We start from the raw sequence: 19,384 nt of genomic DNA, 5'->3' as shown, positions 1-19,384 counted from the left end.
CCCACTGAGAATCTTTAAATGTGCTGAGACTTTACGCAGCCGTCCGACTCTCCCATCATCAATACAATAACTTGAAAAGAAATTAATGCAGCTATGTACTGAAATAAATGTTCTCATATTGCATGAACTTGTGAAAATTATTTCCGTAACAGTTTCTCCTTTAAACACCTGACTGTTTAATATAATTTCCTCTGCTTCATCAGCTTCATTTAAACAAAGAAATCAGTTCTGTAACACATAAATTAATCAGTACTACATTGCACTGCTGTTCATTGTATATTGCATAGTATTTTTGAGTTAGTGTCCAATGTTGTAAAGGTTGGTTGGTATGTAATGGTTGATGCACGGGCATGTTATTTACAAGTTCTGACGCGTATCTTTATTGTTACACTTGGTTACTCACGACTCAAAGTCCGTTGAATTCTTTGTCTTTTGTTTTATTTTCAACATCAAAGTTCAACAGTTCTTATAGTTTTCTTGCATAAATCCACTGTGGTTGCGACAACTCGTTTGCTGTATCCTGTAGCTTACGTTCTTAAATTATCGTTACAACAACCTATTTGCTGTATCCTTTTAATTATAGTATTACTGTCAAAAGCTTGTGTTCTCCACAACTTCCGTATCCTAGCAACTACCGTGCATGATAGACATGCAGCTACACAACTATGGAATGATTTCACAGAACAACTCATGAAATGATGTCACAGTGCAACTTACGATTATCATACTAAATGTTTAACTAATAAACTTAAGGCATATTGCTTAACTAATGGAATAGGAATAAACACAACAACAAATATATAAAAATGACACATGGCCCTTACAGTTGATATACAGTGCTCAGCTCTCTGTCTAAAACACACATGTAAGGAAAAGTGGTGGAAGAATTCTAAAACTGGAAAAACCATCAGCTTAATATGATCAATTATTTAAATCTTAATAGTATTTAACAAAATTGGGAAGGTACTTATAGTCTACTGTGTAAAATACTAATAAACTCTGAACATAGAGTACAGAACATAGATAATTCAAAGTAATATAATCATAAAAAAATAATATAGTGTTCTCTTAAATTAAAAAAAATCTGTTCTAAGTATATTTTGTAATTAAAATGATGAATCTAAAGCTGAATCTGTGGTGCATGTTAGGTCAATCTGACTTGTCTCTGCTAGCCAGCTACCTAGGCCTCTTAGTTAGCTAGTTTAGTTTTTCTGTTAATTTATGTTGTAAATTTATGTTGCATGTAGCACCTTGGTCCTGGAGGAATCACGATGTTAAAAAAAAACCGCTGCAGTGCTGGGAAAAACATGACGACTGCCTATATACATAAAAAAAACAATGGGGTGTTGGCTACCACCAGCATGTTTGAGGCTTCCTTTTTAAGTAATATCGGCTAACTCCCTTGCATCACCGAGATTCCCCATGTGATTTGAGACAAAAAACATTATGTGGTTGCGCTACAATGTCTTTTGTTTCATCTTCGTGGCTACTTCTTTTATGCTGCTGCTTGTCTACATGGTCATCTTGCCTTTCTTTTGTTTTTCATTTTTATTCTGTGGCCTAGATACTGGTTCTGGGTCTCCACACACTGCATTTGATACTGGTGGCTGTAGGACACAGTTTACTATTTGTAGTTTTATGCTGTAGGAATAAAAGCATTCACCAGAAAATAAGGGCATTCATGGAGTTTTTGCCCAAGAAAAGTGACTTCTCTAAGTTGTGTAATCATGCTTCTTCCCTTAGGTGTCAGAGTCGTTACTGTGCCCATTTAGACTAAATTAATTAACTATGTCGCTTTTCTGCGTTTTAGCCCGTGCGTCACACTCTCCACTTTAGAAAGTCCAGTAACCCAACAACCCCCGAGCTATACTCCGCAAGGTGTTTTATAGAACGGGGAGAAGCCCAGGATGCTTTAATGAAGACAGCACACTAGCCATGCCTATTCCTTCAGCCCCGCCCTTTCACACACCTGCAGAAGGGGAGGCCACACACCAAGTGAGCGAGGAGTAAGCGAGGAGTGATACTGGATTTGGGCGCACACCCATCACAGGCGCAATCCCGCGGCAGTAGGAAAAAAACAGTATAACTTATTATTATTAGTTTGTTTTTGATAAGCAAGCTGGGGACAATGGTGGTGCTCTGAGGTCGAAAGTTAATTTATAAAAGAGAAAAGATGTTGACCTAAAATGGGAATAAACCATGAAATGTACATTTTTACAAAGATTACTAAAATAACACAAAAGAATACACATTTATTTACACAAAAACTGTAAACATAATAAAAATTTTGGACAATAAGTATACTCCTGTACAGTATACATTTTACCTGATGGTAAAACAAGTTGTTTACCTAGCCCCCAGATTACCCAATCTCATTAACAACCAGCATCTGTGGGATGTTCTAGACAAACAAGGCAGAATTATGGATGCCTTAATTTGCAACTAGAAAATATCTGCACTGGTTCTAGTACCAGATACCACAGCACCTGCCAAGGCATAGAATTCATAATGTTGGAATGAAGTGGGTAATAAAGGGATTTATGTCTAACCTAGGTTCTGTTCCAAAGGGGGCTAAAAAATGTTCTGCCTTTTGAACAATTGCATGTTATGGACAATCAAAATCATAACACCACAAGCTCGGTGGCTCAATAAAAGTTTTATTAAAGAGTAATAAAAGCAAGAAAGACTTGGAAGTAGCCACATACATACCTTATCACCTGCTTATTAAACAAAGCAGGTATGAGAGTTGTTGTCTGTTATGGTACTTGGGAATTATTCTACTGTCAGCTTGTGGTCAATGAAAGTATTACAGGTAATATTATTTGCAGAATTCTGCCCCTTTGTTCTGTTTGCTGCTGATACAGTATGAGAGAAGTTTTATGTTTCGAGTGACATCATGAGAGTGATGATGAAAGACTGTTATGGATGAATATAAAACACATATACTAAGGTGTTTTACATTCTTCACCTACAATATACTACAGTAGCAGGCAATAATTAAACTTAATTCTATAAAGGCTATAAAATAATGACAATTATTCTTAAATTTAAAACTGTTTATTGATATAGCATATTCTAAATTCCTGTAGGTAAAGAAAAAAGGAAACAAAATGCAATAAAAATATGAGTACCAAGTGCATGAGTACCAAGTGCATTATAGATGGTTGTTTAATTTACATTCTCTTCTCAACAAAAATAATTGACTGATATATTAAACCCAGTATTTAAAGGGGTCATACGAGCCTACATGCACTTTTTCAAGCTGTTTGGACTGAAATGTGTGTTAGGAGAGTGCGTACACAACCACTCTGTAATGATAAAGAGCTGCCCAGTGATTTTCTTTTCATTTATTAAAATAACATGCCCCTTCTGAAATCAGGCCAATCTCAAATGCCTGGCAATGTGACGCCACACCAAAAGAGGCCGCTCCTACTATAGTTGATTGACACTAGTGTTTTAGCAAAGACCCGCCCCGAGTGAGAAGAAGCTGTCAGCCATTGTTTTTCGCCGCTGGAGCAAAATGTCGCCTAAGCAAGTGTGGTGTACAGTTGTTGGGTGTAATAGTGAACATAGCAGTCGTCATTCACTAACGACATCTGGGCCGCTGAGGACGCAGTGGCTGAATTTTGTTTTTAAAGCTAACGTCCCCGCCGATTTACCTAAATGCGTTCATGTTCCATGCGCTAGTCATTTTTCACCAGATTGCTTTATAAACGCGGGTCAATATAAAGCAGGTTTTGCTAGGAAGCTGCTCCTAAAAAATAGATCTGTACTAACGCTTCATGTTCCTGCTTCATTTTCTATGAATCTTTGTAAATCGCCTTTTCTAATATCGCAATGAATGCGGAGTAAGTTAACTTATACTCTCATAGAACATGGTTATGGCTTCTTCTCTATGTAAATCCGTCTCTATATAATCCCTAATCGCCCGTTTATAATAAACAATGCATTAAGGTGATTGTCTAGTTGCAAACTGTGTACGTAGTCGGAAAACTATATTATGCTTACCTTTATAACGTTAGATGGTTTATAACGGTGTCTGTCAAAGATTTAAAAGTCATGTAAACACATCAGTAAACACATTGCGTCCGTATCTCTCTCAGTAAGCTTTTCCGCTTTTGTAGTTGTTGCTCGCGGCAGCGTAACAGCCCGTTAATTCATGCCCATGCAGTGATGAGAAAGACAAATCGAGTCTATGCATGTCCATTTTTTTTGTATTTCTGCATTGTCAGGCGATATTACAAACTTCCGCGTAGGTTCTGTTTTTAAATCAAACCAAAAACTACTTAAGAAAACAGGCTCAGGCTCTATATTCCAGCGTTTTCCAGTTTGGACTGCATTACCCACAAAGCATTGCCCGCACTAGACTACATTTCCGTGGCTATACCCCACGTGTGTTGTGAAGACACGCCCCACAGAACTTACACAACCATTGAGAATTTTTAATTAAAGTATATTACAAACTTTTCATTAGGATCCTAAATAATCATATTAACATTTAAAAATGGGGCTGGATGACCCCTTTAAATGTACCCCAATACTTTCTCCTTATTACTGTGTCCAGTGATCACTTGCAGCAAAAGCAGAACATGTTAATCAATAAATATTTGCCATGACTGCCCCCATTGATTTAACAGAAAGGTTGTATATCTAATAAGTTTTAGGTCTAATTTAAATCTATATGAAAAGGTGAGCATTTAGCCATTACAGGTCATCCTTTCTTTTCTTGTGGAAGATGTTTCCATCTGGCTGCACACTCCAGGTCACTTTGGTGTTCTGCAACATGCTATTTTCCTTCAGTTTTTGCTTAATCTGAAAATCCAACCAAAAATACATTGAATGCATTTTACAAAGAAGCCAAGAATCAGTGAAGGTTGAATTTTCATATTTCTTGACAATAAAAGAAATCTGAGAAAATGAGCAGTGAGAAATGCCAACAGGGGTAATTTACATATATATATATTTTTTTAAAACATCAATCTGTAGACAATCTGTAACTTACCTGATCTAAAATGGATGACGGATCAAATACACTCACATCTGACTGAACCTGCAATCTCATTATCTGACCCCTTGTTGGGAAATCTGTCGATCACACACACACACACACACACACACACACACACACACACACACACACACACACACACACCTTTCTGTTTCCCAACTAGTAAGAATTAGATTAGAGCACACCCCCAAAGGCCCTGTGGAGTTACAGTATGTCCAGAGGGGCTAGGGCTGCCCAGGTGGCACAAAGGCAAGCTACACAATGCTGGCCATAATGTAAATGAATCTGAATAAAAGTTTCATTTCCTGAATTTTAATTAATTAATGCTTACCGTCACAAAAATCTACATTGAACCTAATCTCCTCTCCTTCTCTCATGTCATCATTTAGTTATCGAATTTGAGCAAATTTTGGTGTATTTTAATGGAAAAGTATATAGTATAAAGAAATAATAATAATAATAATAATAATAAACACTTTTACCACCAACATAAAATTAGACATGATAGCTGTGAAAACAACTCACTGGTATGACATAAGAAATAGTACTGGTAGCTGCAGGGTAAATCATAAAACTTTCCATTAACAATTATGGCACAGTTCTCATTGCCGTAATAATTATCAGGTTGTCCAGGAGGCCATAAGATGCTTGCATTCGTTCCATCTGTCCACTTCCAAGTGTCTCTGTATAACCCAATCCAAGTATAAGTGGGTGGCACCAACTGGTATAACATGTTGGAGTCTGAGCTGTTAAGAGCGCTGGCCAAGTCTGTGTGATGTTGTCGGCAGTAAGCCCGAGCATCGAGCCAGGACAACACAGGACTAGTGATGAGGAGGAATTTGGCTGAGACGTTAAAATTAGCTGTGAAAAAGTAAACAAATGTCTTGGTCAGCTTCTTTTTTTACATAAAATATTATACAAAGATTAAACCAAAATGTAAGAACAAAAAGAAAACAAACAAACAAAAGTGATTAAAGCAGAAATAAGCGAATCAGTATCTGGATTTTTACTCACCGTTATAGCATATGAAAGGTCTTAGCCCTGAACATGGTACATCACCCCACTGAGCAGATGAACTTATAGAACCACATGATTCTTTTTCACCACCATTATTGGGCTCTCCAGGCAACCAGTTGGTGTATTTCACACTCTTCAGTGGGAGCTCGCCTAAGGACCAGCGCCAACTATTGACATCATTCCATAATCCAACCCAGACATATGTTGCTGTTCCCAGACGTTTGTTTGTTGTTTCTTTCTTCAATCTAAGCCAATCAGTATCACTAAGGATTATTGCCAGGTCGGTGTAGTTCATCTTGCAGTAAGTCTGAGCAGCAGGCCATGTCATTAATGTCTTGAACAGCTCATATCTATGAGGGATGGTAAGCAGGATGGATACAGCAACTGGGACCAAATCTGTTGACGCTTTATCATTTGAAACACACCAAAAAACTTGTCAATATTTTAAAGTTCAAAGGGTGTTTTATTGGCATGCCTGTATTAACACTGGTGCCAAAGCAAATTAAAATAACAAGCGCAATACACACAGATAATCAGTAACAAATAATATGAAATTAAAAATATCATTATAATGAGTTTTTATAATAATAATAATAATAATAATAACACTGAACATGAAAAGACATTAACAGATGTAGTATTGATATATTAGTAAATATAATATACATAACAGTAACAAATATTCAAATAGATAGTGTTATGGTTGGTTTAAATTACAGTAAATGTCAGAGACTACCTCTGGAGTGAGCTTAGCATCCATAGATCTATCTGTTTTGTTTCAGGGAACTCTTATTTTAAATTGGGTTATTTCTTGTTTCACAGGTTAGGCTTCAGTTCCACAGGTGTGTGTAATCTAAGGTTAATTAACAGCATTATTTAATCTCCTTGTGCTGCACTAGTCCCTGTCTCGCCTCTGTTGTTTTCTGGTTCTCTGTCTTAAATTACCATTACTGAAATATGATAATTCTTGGATTCTGTTTGTTTCTATGATTTATATTGTAGCGTTTTTCACCGCTAAGCAGGAACTTGAAGAGGCGAGTGAGCTTCCTTGCTGCCCAATGCAAATGGCTGGGAGTTTTATTCAGCTTGATACATTCGGCACATTCACAATCAAACAGTCACAAGTCAAACAATCCACAAGACACACTTCTAACCCACACACACAACCTGGCCGAAACCACTAACCCAAACACCTTTCCCCAACAGGGTGAACACATAACAACCCCTCCCGCAAAGCATGATGGTTCCCAATCGAAACCCCGCCCACGCCACATTGCCCCCACCCGAGCTGTGACCGTCCCCGGTCACCATGGCGAACTCAGTCTAGAAGGCGTGACGGTGGTCGGCGCTGGCGTTGTGAACGCCGGAGTCTTTTTGCGGGGGAAGGAGGGGCGCAGCCCTCTTCCTGAGGCGGACCGGCCTCCACAGAGTTCGATGTTTCGCTGGCGTGGGGCTGGTAGGGAACGAGACGGTCCCGGTGGAGCACGACTAATCGCGACCGCCCCGTCAACCGCACCCGGTAGACTACGTCAAAGAGCTGGGCAACGACCATGCAGGGGCCCACCCAGTGCGACATAAGCTTAGGCGAGAGCCCCCTTTTCCTTTTGGGGGAATACACCCAAACCTGCTCCCCAGTAGCAAAGTCTCGCCCCCGGCTGTGAGTATCATACAAGCGGCGCTGCTTAACACCGGCGTTCGCCATGTGTCTACGCGCCAGCTCGTGGACACGGAACAGCTTGTCTTTTAAAGAACAAAAGTAATCCAACCCCGGCTTCGCGGGTATATCCACTTGTGGAGGAGGCCCGAACACAAGGTTCACGGGCGTGCGCAACTCGCGATCGAACATTAACGCAGCTGGCGTCAGCTGTGAGGACTCCTGCACTGCTATGCGATAAGCCCAAAGCACGAGAGGCAAATGTTCGTCCCAATCCTTCTGCTGGTCGCTGGTTAGCACAGCAAGTTGGGTGGTGAGCGTTCGATTAAAGCGTTTCACGAGGCCGTCACTTTGCGGATGAAGGGGCATGGCGTCTTTTTCACCCCGAGGCGCACGCACACCGCCACAAACACCTCCGCCTCGAAGTTACGCCCCTGATCGCTGTGCAACTGCTCCGGGGCGCCAAATCGGCTGAACACCTCATCCACCAGCACTCGAGCCGTGGTGGAAGCACTCTGGTCAGGAACAGCAAACGCCTCCGGCCACTTGGTGAAATAATCCATGGCTACCAGCACATACCGGTTCCCGCGATCAGAGATGGGAAAAGGCCAAGAATGTCCACGCCCATACGCTCCATGGGTGCCCCCACCCGAAAGTCTTGCAAGGGTGCTCGCGAGCGCTGGGTAGGGCTCTTCTTTGCCGTGCAGACGTTGCATCTGTGAACAAAGAGTTCACTATCAGTGTGACAGCCCGGCCAGTAGAAGCGAGCGCGCAACCGCTGCAGTGTTTTAGTGACTCCGAAGTGTCCCGCACCCACATGCCCGTGAACCATTCCTAACAGTCGTGCCCACAGAGTCCGCGGCACCAGCAGCTGAAAAGTTTCGCCAGTGCCACACGGCCGTTTCCAGTGTCGGTAGAGTAAACCCTCCCGCAACACTAGTCGTTTAGTGGAGTAACTCGGCTGCACGCCGGCTCGGACGGCTGATTACCTACGGAGGCTCCGGAGGACTGCGCAGGGAGAATGTTCTGATTCACGGGGGTCGGAGAGTGTTTGATGTCGCAACCACCCACTCGCTCTTCGACCCGCTCTCAGTGCCGACAACGTTTTTTGCCCCACGGCCGGCGGGATAAAGCATCGGTGTTAGCATGCAGTTTTCCCGCTCGGTGCTGAACGGTAAAGTCGTAGTCCTGCAACCGCTCGAGCCAGCGCGCTAACTGCCCCTCGGGCTCTTTAAAACTAAGCAGCCACACCATCAAAGCGTGATCAGTCCGCAGCGAGAAGGATATCCCGTATAAATACAGCCTAAAATGTTTAAGGGCGCGACGACCGCTAACAGCTAGGGCCGCGTGACGCAGTAATTTTTCCCCGGTCCAGACAACGCGCGGCTGAAGTAGGCGATAGCACGCTCTTTACCCTCGGAAACCTGAGACAGGACAGACCCTAGCCCTACATCGCTTGCGTCCGTGTCGAGGATAAACATACGAGATGCATCAAGATATCCGAGAACGGGCGACGTGACCAGAGTTTCCCGTAACCGAGTGAAAGATTCTTTCTTGTGAGGCCGTGCAGCGGACTGGCGATGGTATCAAAATCCTTCATGAACCGGCGATAGTAAGAGGCTAACCCGAGGAAGGTGCGTAGCTGGAACACATTTAGCGGTTCAGGCCAATTCTGTACCGCCACAATTTTTGGCTGGATCGTTGGCAATCCCTCTAGCACTAATTACATGTCCTAGAAAACCGGTCTCTCGCCGCAACGGCTGACACTTTTTGGGGTTGAGCCGCAAATTCGCCCGCCGGATAGCCAAAAATACTTCCTGTAGGTTAACTAGCGCGACCTCAAACTCCCCGCCGTGCACAACGACACAACAGTTGCGAGGAATATCGGCTAACACTTTCTCCATCAACCGTTCGAACGTAGCTGGAGCGTTACACAGGCCGAACTGCATGCGCCGGAATTGCCATTGCCCTGCCTGATTGAGAACGCGGTTTTAGGTCGTGCTTCCGGGGCGAGCTCTACTTGCCAGTACCCGCTACGCAGATCTAACGAGCTAAACCACGCCGAGCCCGCAACGTGTTCCAGCGCATCATCTATTCGCGGCAACGGATAGGAATCTTTGCCTATCACCTATACCTACACTGGTATTTCACCTCTATCTGAGTGCTGGATTGCTTAAAGGAAAATGCTCTCCTGGCAACAGGAACTATTATTAGAATTAAATCTTCATATTTTTTAGATCAGTAAGTCTTAAATGTCCAGTGACAATGACCAGGAGAGAGGCACATCAGAGACAATAGTCAGGAAACCCTTAAATATTGCTATAACAAAATGGCTGGACAACAAGAAAGGTCCTTTGGCATCTTCCATCCATGGAATAGAGCCTCAGGATATCTGCCCAAGGTGGTCAACAAAAGACAAGCGCCATGTTACTACATCTATACCTGTTGTTGTAACAAAGTTTAATAAAAACTTGGGTGGTGCGGACCAAATGATCAGCCTCTATTCAATGTCAAGCGGCACAAGGAAATAGACTGTCTGCCCCATCCTATGTTGCTTTTATCTGACTGCCACAAACAGATCCAGTACAGATCAGACCACCAGGCCTCTGGGAAACTGGCAAAAGACCAGACTTTTTATATACATATTTATCCTATTAGTGCCAAAGCACTATGAATCAGCACTATGTCACCATAGTGTGTGAAGAGCCCTATTGTTTTCCTAGAAATTATCATTATTATTATTTTTTTTTTTACCATTGGGCTTATTGGGTGCATCAACATGCTCAAAAACTTAAGTTAAGTATAACTGAAAATTGGAGATTTTGCTGCATAGCTCATACACACTTGTATTAATGCATGTGAACAAATTTCACATTGAATGTCATGGGCTCAACTAAACAGGAATCAGTTATTTTGTCTGCCAAAACGCACCTAAAGGAATTCAATACACTCTTCCTAGGGAATTATGCAATCGACACCGTACCGGGCCTATGTGATCTAAAAACATTATGGATTGGAGAGGGATTTTTGATATCTCAAACTGGTCAGCTGTGACGATGCCTTAAACAAGTCGTTAAAAGTGGTTAAGAACCTTCTGTGGAATATCATATTAAGTGACATCACGTTTAGGGACATCACATTGAGTGACATCATAGCTTTGCCCAGGTGGTGATGGCGCAGGGTGCTTGGGCCTGCTCATTGTTGCTTCCAATTATATTCCTTATTATATTATATAATAATTATATAACTATAGTATACAGTATATTACTAAATAGAACTAAAATTCATTGTACTTCTATCGATAAAGCAAGACCTAGTGTAATAAATGAAATAAAAAAACTAATAAATAAATGACAGTTTTGAAAAAAAAGACATGTTTCTAACATCTCAATATGATATATTAAAAAAATTTAAATATGAAAACATTTTTTTCTTTCGGGTCTCAAGAGAATAAAGAAAAAGTTACAGGTCTGTGTGAGCCTGTCAAGTTTGGGTTGGCTGTGTTGTCGTGGCATAAATGCAGCGGCCAGGTGACGGTTTAAAAGATGTTTTTTTACACACTAAAAAACGCTGGGTTGTTTTTTCTACCCAAGCGCTGGGTTGCCTCTGTTGGGTCATTTTTCTGGGTTATTTACAGAGAGTTGGGTTTTTGTGTAACCCAGCTGCTGGGTTGAAGTTTGATTGGCCCCTCCCCCAAAGTTCACCGGTATATTTAGCGGCTGTCAGTCAGAGCTTTGTGTCTCTATTCAGCTCCCACACCACTGATGACTGTTCATTTAAGGAAAAATGACGTTAAATACAAGGTCTGTATACACATGTTTACTCACCTAAGTCACATACTGTATGACTGAAATATTATTAATATATGTAAGATTTATTAGTTACCGTGTTAAGGTTACACTCAAACTTTCTGGCTGGTCTGAGGTAAGATAGTTTAGCTGACAATAGCTGCTAATGCAAAGAACCCCACCTGTGTATGAAGGAAACGGATAAGATGTCTGAGCTTTTTAGCTTTCTCTGTAGAATGTTTGCAGGGTAACGAAACTGTAACTGTAGTATTCACATGACGGTAGCATTTAGTTAGGTTGCTAGCGCTAGCAACCACATTAACATTAGAACTTTATTAATCTCACTGTTTAAGACAATAAAATGCTGGGGTGTTACAAAACACTGAACCTCTTACAAATATCCAGACCTGCTAACCCTCCCGTTTTTCACTAGCTAGTAATTTACTCCGCAGTCAAGATTCGCCCGCGTTTCTCCTGAGTTATAACAATATTTTACACCTTTCCACCTTTGGCAAGTATGCAAATATGACTGCTGCATGTACTGTAAGCTAACCAGGTAGCCCTCTTTAACCAAAGTTGCTTGTGACTCAGGCAAAATTAAATCACCTGTGCAGATAACTACTAGATGGAAGTATTAATATTTGGGTGATTGTAATGTGCCAGTATGACCCCAGCTATGACAATGCATTTCCTTGGTAATTAGCTTAAAATCAACACAGACCACAAGATCAACTAGTATGTTTAAAAAAAATAAAAATAAAAAATTATATGTATTAATATATATATATATATATATAAATATAAGATAATGACCAGCGCTGCTCTCAGGCATTCGTCATTCTAGTGGGACAGGCTCTGGAGCAATGCACACTACTTGGGGCGGTTGATGTGTGCTTCAAGGCATTTTAAATTTTTGACATTAACTATCCAAAGCAGTGTGCTCCTGTATAAGACTTTTTGTAATGTTGCTATGAAATAGCGAGGTCTACTTGAAAAGTCATAGTGTTTGTATGTTAAAACGGGACCATGGCTGGATAGTTTTGTTCTGCAAAAAAGATATCAAATGTCACAGAGAGATCCTGCTCTGTAGAAGCTGCCTCAGTGTTACAGTTTTCTCTCTTCTAGGGGTTAGAGAAAAGGTGTAACCAAAAAAAAAGGTTTTGGAGGTCATCATTCCTGTCCCAGCCAGCAATCAACACACAACAAATTTTAAATAATTTGTTCCTTTTTATTGACTCTTGTGTTAGAAAAAAGGGAGCAAAGACTTCAAGAGGGGACCAGGCCAACACAAACAAACATTTGTCTAGATGTTGGGAGGATCAAACTAACTTACCTGAAAAAGAAAAACAAATAAACATAACTTTTACCTCACTCCCTAACTATCCAGAAACAGGAGAAAACATGATTAGAAAAAAGGGAAATGGCATCCACCTCTCTACAGCTCCCACAATTAAATATAGGCAGCAACAAAATAAACAGTATAGCTTAAAAGAATCCAATTATTTACAGATCAAATCTCAGTAATGAAAGAAGCACTTAACAACACAAGGTCAAGGATTTAGACTCACAACAGTCTACAAACACACAGGCTGAACAACATGCTGGGGCAGGAGAAATGATTCTCTCTGCTTCTTGCTTTCCACCTCAGCTTTATACACCAGCTCCCATCTCATCAACCAATCAGGTCTCTCCCAATCAGGCCTCTCCTAATTAGGAATAGCTGATGTCGATATCTGGTTGAAGGAATGAGAGAGAGAGAGAGAGAACAAAACAAAACAATGCAGAACCAAAAGAAACAAAGTGAAATCACATTGCACAGAATGAACAAGCAAAATAAATAAATCAGGACCATATACATCACAGATGTAAACTGGTTCATAAACATAAAAAAAACGTCCTGGGACGTAACACACCCACCCTTAATGACAAGGTATAACACCTTGTAAATAAAAATGTCAAAACTTTTTTTTTCCTTCATGTTACACTCGATTTGCGCTAGTTTCGATTAACATGAGCTCGAGAAAGTGCATCTGCTACAACATTTTCTACCCCCTTTTTATACCGTATGTCCAGATTAAATTCTTGAACAATGAGGGACCAAAATGCTGCAGAGCCAGCAATAATGCAAGGGCCTCTTTCTCGATGGTACTGTAGTGTTTCTGGCATTTTGAGAACTTCTTGGAAAAATAGCATCAATAGTGCTCAATACCCAAGCTATCATCCTGTAGGAGCACTGCACCAGCTCCATGAGCATTAGCATCTACCTGTGGGGAGGGAAGGCTAAAGTTAGGGGCAGACAGGACTGGTGCATTACACAAAAGATCCTTGGCTACCTGAAAAGCAAATTTACACTCAGGGCTCTACACAAACCTATGTTCTGAACTCAAAAGGTCTGTTAGAGGGGAAACTACTGAGGCAAAGTTTTTGCAAAACCCTCGGTAGTACCCAGCCATTCCAAGAAAACGATGTAATTCACGTTTGTTTGTGGGGGAGGGAAACTCAATAATAGCAGAAACTTTGGCTTCAACTGGCTTTACCTGGCCCTGCCCAACTAATTTGCCAAGGTATGTGACAACTGCCCTTGCAAACTCACACTTAGCAAGGTTTAATGTTAAAGAAGCTTCATTCAGACGCTTTAACACTGCTTCTAGGTTTCCTAGATGATCCTCCCATGTCATTGAATAGATTACAATGTCATCTAGATAAACTTCACAGTTCTGTACTCCTGATAAGACTATCTGCATTAAACGCTGAAAGGTGGCAGGAGCATTTTGCATCCTGAAGGCCATGACAGTGTAGTTAAGAAAGTTGTCAGGGGTAACAAATGCAGATATCTCGCTGGCACAAGGTGCTAAAGGCACTTGCCAGTAACCTTTTAAGAGGTCTAACTTGGTGACATAATGTGAAGAACCTACCCTGTCTACACAATCTTTCCATTCTAGCAAGCGGAAAGGAGTCTGGTTTTGTCACATTGTTCACTTTACGGTAGTCCGTACAGAATCGCAAAGAGTTATCTGACTTGGGAACAAGCAGGCAAGGAGAACTCCATGGACTTTGACTGAGCACAGCAAATCCATGTTGCAACAAATAATCAACTTCATTTTTCATTAGGTTTCTTTTGTGCGGGTTTACACGGTATGGATGCTGTTTAATAGGTGGACATTCACCAACATCTATGTCATGACTTAGATACTGGTTTGGGAAGGAACATCATGGAACAGTGACAGATATTTCCTGATCAGCTCAACAATACTACCACGCTGATCATTAGGCAAATAGGAGAGGTACAACTCCAAATTGGATAAGAAAGCAGAATTTGACAACCTGCCACAAGAGACTTGAGCATTTTTGTCCACTAAGCCATCAGCCTCTGAAGTATATGGGCAGTTAACGACAGCATCCACTGATACTGGGTTAACAGGAACAACTGGCTTTGCCTCATCTCTAGATACATAAGCCTTTAGCATATTTACGTGACACATCCTACTTTTGCGACGTTGATCAGGAGTACGGAGAACATAGTTTGCTACTACCTTAGTATTGATGGAACGCAATGGTATGGCCTCAGGATAACGGGTTGCTGTACACATAATCGTAAGAATGAATTGATAGCCAGACTTAGATTTGGGTAGTGGTCCCACACAATCGATCAAAAGTCTCTCAAAGGGTTCTCCCATGACTGGAATTGGCTGAAGGGGACCCGGAGGAATTGTCTGATTGGGTTTTCCAGCCAACTGACAAACATGGCACGACTTCACAAATTTTGACACTGCAGATTTTACACCAGGCCAAAAGAAATGTTTAATAAGGCACTGATAGGTTTTTGTCACCCAGAGATGACCGGAGCATACATGTTCATGGTCTAGATGTAGAACTTGGGCTTGGTAACTAGAAGGCAGAACAATCTGATAGACCATGTGACTATCATCATCAGCAATCTGTGGCCTCCACCAACGCATGAGTATATCATCCTCCCAGAAGTAACCTACCTTACGTTTTGAGACTTGTGACTTATCTACAGCAGCATCAACACATTTCACTAGATTGGGGTCTTCCCTTTGGGCAGCAGCTAACTGTTCTCGGCTTTAAGGGTGGCTGTTGGTTTTCCCTAGCAATTTTAGTAGTTTGCTGGGATAAAACTGACAGTTTGCTCTCTACCGGATCAGCTGAGGAAGGGAAAAAAGATTTTGAAATATCAACCACATCATCAAACCTTTTTGCCTGAGCACGGGTCAAAACTAAAACAAAAAGCTCTGGTCCAAGTGCACCTAGTAAACGTTAATTAAACATAACAACCATAAGTATAACCACAACTAATGCTAGACAACTCACTGAACTTAAGTCAGGCTATTTATACAAATTAAACTAATGAGTCACCTCGGTTCAGGTGAGTGCTCTCCTCACCTGACAGAGGTGCCTAATGGGAAATTAAGTTCTCTTCAAGCAAACTACAATCAAAAACACAAACACAAAAAGAGTCTGGACATCTTGCTTGTTTTTAAGTGACTAAATACTAATTTTCCACCATAATTTGCAAATAAAAAAAAATTTGATTTTCTGGGGAAAAAAACAGATTTTCTAGTCTTTCATAGTTGAGGTATACCTATGATAAAAAAATGACAGGCCTCTCTCATATTTTTAAGTGGGAAACCCTGCACAATTGGTGGCTAACTAAATACTTTTTTGCCCCACTCATATGTTTCATATGGCTAAATTAAAGAATTAGCATTAGATAATGAACATTTCAGTACTGCAGTTCAGAAAAGGGAATTAGAAACAGCAGTGGCAATAACAGAAGGACTGTGAAAACCCATAATTTAAATAATGATACTGATCAGGATGAACACAACCACCTGTGAAATGATACCAAACTGTGTATACGGAAACAACAAGCAAAAATGTCAAAATTGTTCCAAAAAAAAGCACCAAACACTCCAATAGAAGCACAAAATCCAATAGAAGAAGCCCTGACACAATCAAATAATGTCCAGGAAGAACAGACAAATGGCTGCTTGCCCAATCAGTTTTGCTTACTGAAATTATCCCACTTATTAATGCTCCAAATAACTTATTAGATGAATCTGCATGTACCAAAATACATAAAAGTGAATTCATGCAAACTGTAGGACAGTCTCGTCTTAAAGTTCATATAAAATAATCATGCATGCTATGTAAGAAGAGTGTTCAGTGTTAAAGCAGAGTAGAATTGGGATGTTTGTGGATTATTTAATCAGCAACCTAAATCTCAGGCAGTACTGCCCCCTGTTGGACAGGTGCACTAGTGTGCCGGGTGATTTCCACAGGAATCAGTTACAGCTACAGTTTATCTACCTGTCTGTCCTTGGTTTCAAAGTAAAATGTTATATTTCTAATTTCTAATCTTACTATATTTTCATTATTGTTTTTTGGTTTTGTATGTAATTACAATTATTTTTATTGGTTCAGTGCCAAGTCTACTGGTAAATGAGATGTGAAGAGTCTGGATTATTAAAATCTAATAGATAGAATTATAACAGTTTGTGACAGTTTAACAGAAGTAAAAATGTAATTAAATAAGTAGGATAAACAAATGATTAAATTGCAGTAAGTATGGAAGTTACAAATTGAAAACTAAGAAACAAGTCATGAATGTCCTGTAATATAAAGTTATTGTTTATATGTTGACTTATCAAATAGTGAAGGGTATATTTTACCTCACTCAATAATACATGTTTGTATTCACTTACACTTTTGTATATATTTTATTCTCTTATGTTATTTGTACATAGTTGTCATAACATTAAATACAAATTGGGATGTGCAACATTATTTATGAGTTTGTAAACTATACAACCAATTTACAAAAACTAGTTTAAAAAAATGCTCTCACCAATAAGGAACAGTGAAAGAAAAAGTTTCAGCTTCATGGTGCTGAAACTTGGATGGACACCTGTGGAGTAAGAAAAAAAAATAAGTTCAAAGGAAAAATATATAATATATTTAAATAACAAATACAAATTGTTTTTGATACTTAAAAAAATATTATCCAATCTAATCTAAGCTTTTTTTGCAGCACGTGGATATACTTGGTGTGGATCACGTTTTTTTGTGCTTTGGGTTTTATTTTGACAAAATTTGTTAGAAATTTGTTGTTGTCTTTCTTTAGTAGTATTATTTAAACCTCTGAGTTTCCTGAGTTTATTAAGTTTTTGATTCTTATGTCTTATGGAGAAATCCCGTTGTCTGTTTAATTTTAGTTTGTGCTAATTGTTAATGCTAATACCCTCAGCTCACAGTCCATGGTAAATGACATAGGACAGCAGATTTGGGTATGAAGATTGGCAGGGGCCTGTGCCTCTATATTAACAACTCTTGGTGCACACAAAGCATGGTAATAAATAGACTTTGTTGATCTGATGTGAAACCCATGCTGCTTAAGTGTAGAGCATTTTATCATTCACATGAATTTGCATGGAGTGCAGGGCTGGGTGCTCAAAAACCGTGTAGCTGAATTGTTAGAGATCTTTGCTACCATTTTTAATCTGTCACTGTCCACATTATGGGTTCCAGCATGCTTTAAAAAATCCACAATAATTCCCAATCCTAAAAAATAATATGTTACCTGTCTAAAGGGTTACAGACCTGTCACACTTATACCTTCAGATGGTACTCAACCAGAATGATGACTTTACCTACCACTGGGTGTCCCACAGCAATGGAATTAGGGGTGTGTGTTTGCCGGCTTCACTGCAAAACTATAACTATAGACATGGGCATATCCAGAGAAAGGCTTATATAAAATAGCAGTTTCTTCCTCTCGGGGAAAATGAGAAAAGCCAATCGTTCTAAGGAGCTTTTGGTGTATTTTTATCGTGGTGCTATAGAGGGTGTGCTGACATATGGACTTTTGGGAGCATTTTAAACCTCTGAGCTTCCTGAGTTTTTTTCTTGTGTGGTTTTTCAGCTACGCTAAGGCAGAACAGCAGGCACTGCAGTGGGTGGTAAGAGCAGTCTCCTGGAAATAAGCACCAATTACACTACACGCTGCCTTTGACAGAGCACAGCATCCATAATCTTTTCTACATAGCCTTTATGGTTACTGCACTGCTATGGTTACTTTAATGTCGTATCATAAAAGTGTTCAGAACAATTGACAATGAACAGTTTAAGTAATAGGATTATGAACAGAGTGATAAAATTTTGACTTAACTCTTGGTTATTAAATAAAAACACTACACTAAATAAACCAAATATATGTAAAACCTTTTAGAATTACATTAATGCCTGCTATTAATACATACAGTTTCTAGCATAGTCTATCTAATGACAAAATAATTATAACTATCATAACAGACTAACACAAATATTATTAATTTATCCTATATTTAAGCTATGCAAAAATAAAAAACAATAGCTTGAAATATGTCAAAATAAATTATGTAATATGTATATTATTACATAATATGTCACTAATGAAACGTGCTACCCCAAATGACCAAACATCTCACTGAAAAACTTCAACCAAAAAGTTCATAATAATAATAATAATATTCATAATAATTAATTAAGCTACAGCTTAGACATGAGATATACTGTAATGTACTGTAACAACTACATTGTAACACATTCTGTTTCTCTATATTGTACCTCTTAAGCTGATAAATTGAGTAGGTGTGCAAGTGCATTGAGTATTTTTGCCTAAAACCTGTGTTATGGCATATTCCATTCCATTTAATTTAGCCATGAAAACACATCTTCTGTCATCAACATGCAGTCTTTTCCAGTGTTTTATAGTCTTTTGATGTTTGCTCTTAAGCAGTACCTGTGGATAAATATTTAACCCAATGTTCTGATTCTTAACACACAATTATATCTGTCATGGTTTTAAAGAAGACAGCACAGCATAGTGCATAATGTAGCACATTATAAAACCCTGTA

This window comes from Clarias gariepinus, chromosome 20 (assembly GCF_024256425.1).
Source record: "Clarias gariepinus isolate MV-2021 ecotype Netherlands chromosome 20, CGAR_prim_01v2, whole genome shotgun sequence".
NCBI classification, from domain to species: domain Eukaryota; kingdom Metazoa; phylum Chordata; class Actinopteri; order Siluriformes; family Clariidae; genus Clarias; species Clarias gariepinus.
The sequence above is the reverse complement of the archived record's forward strand: the minus strand, read 5'-3'. Positions refer to the sequence as shown.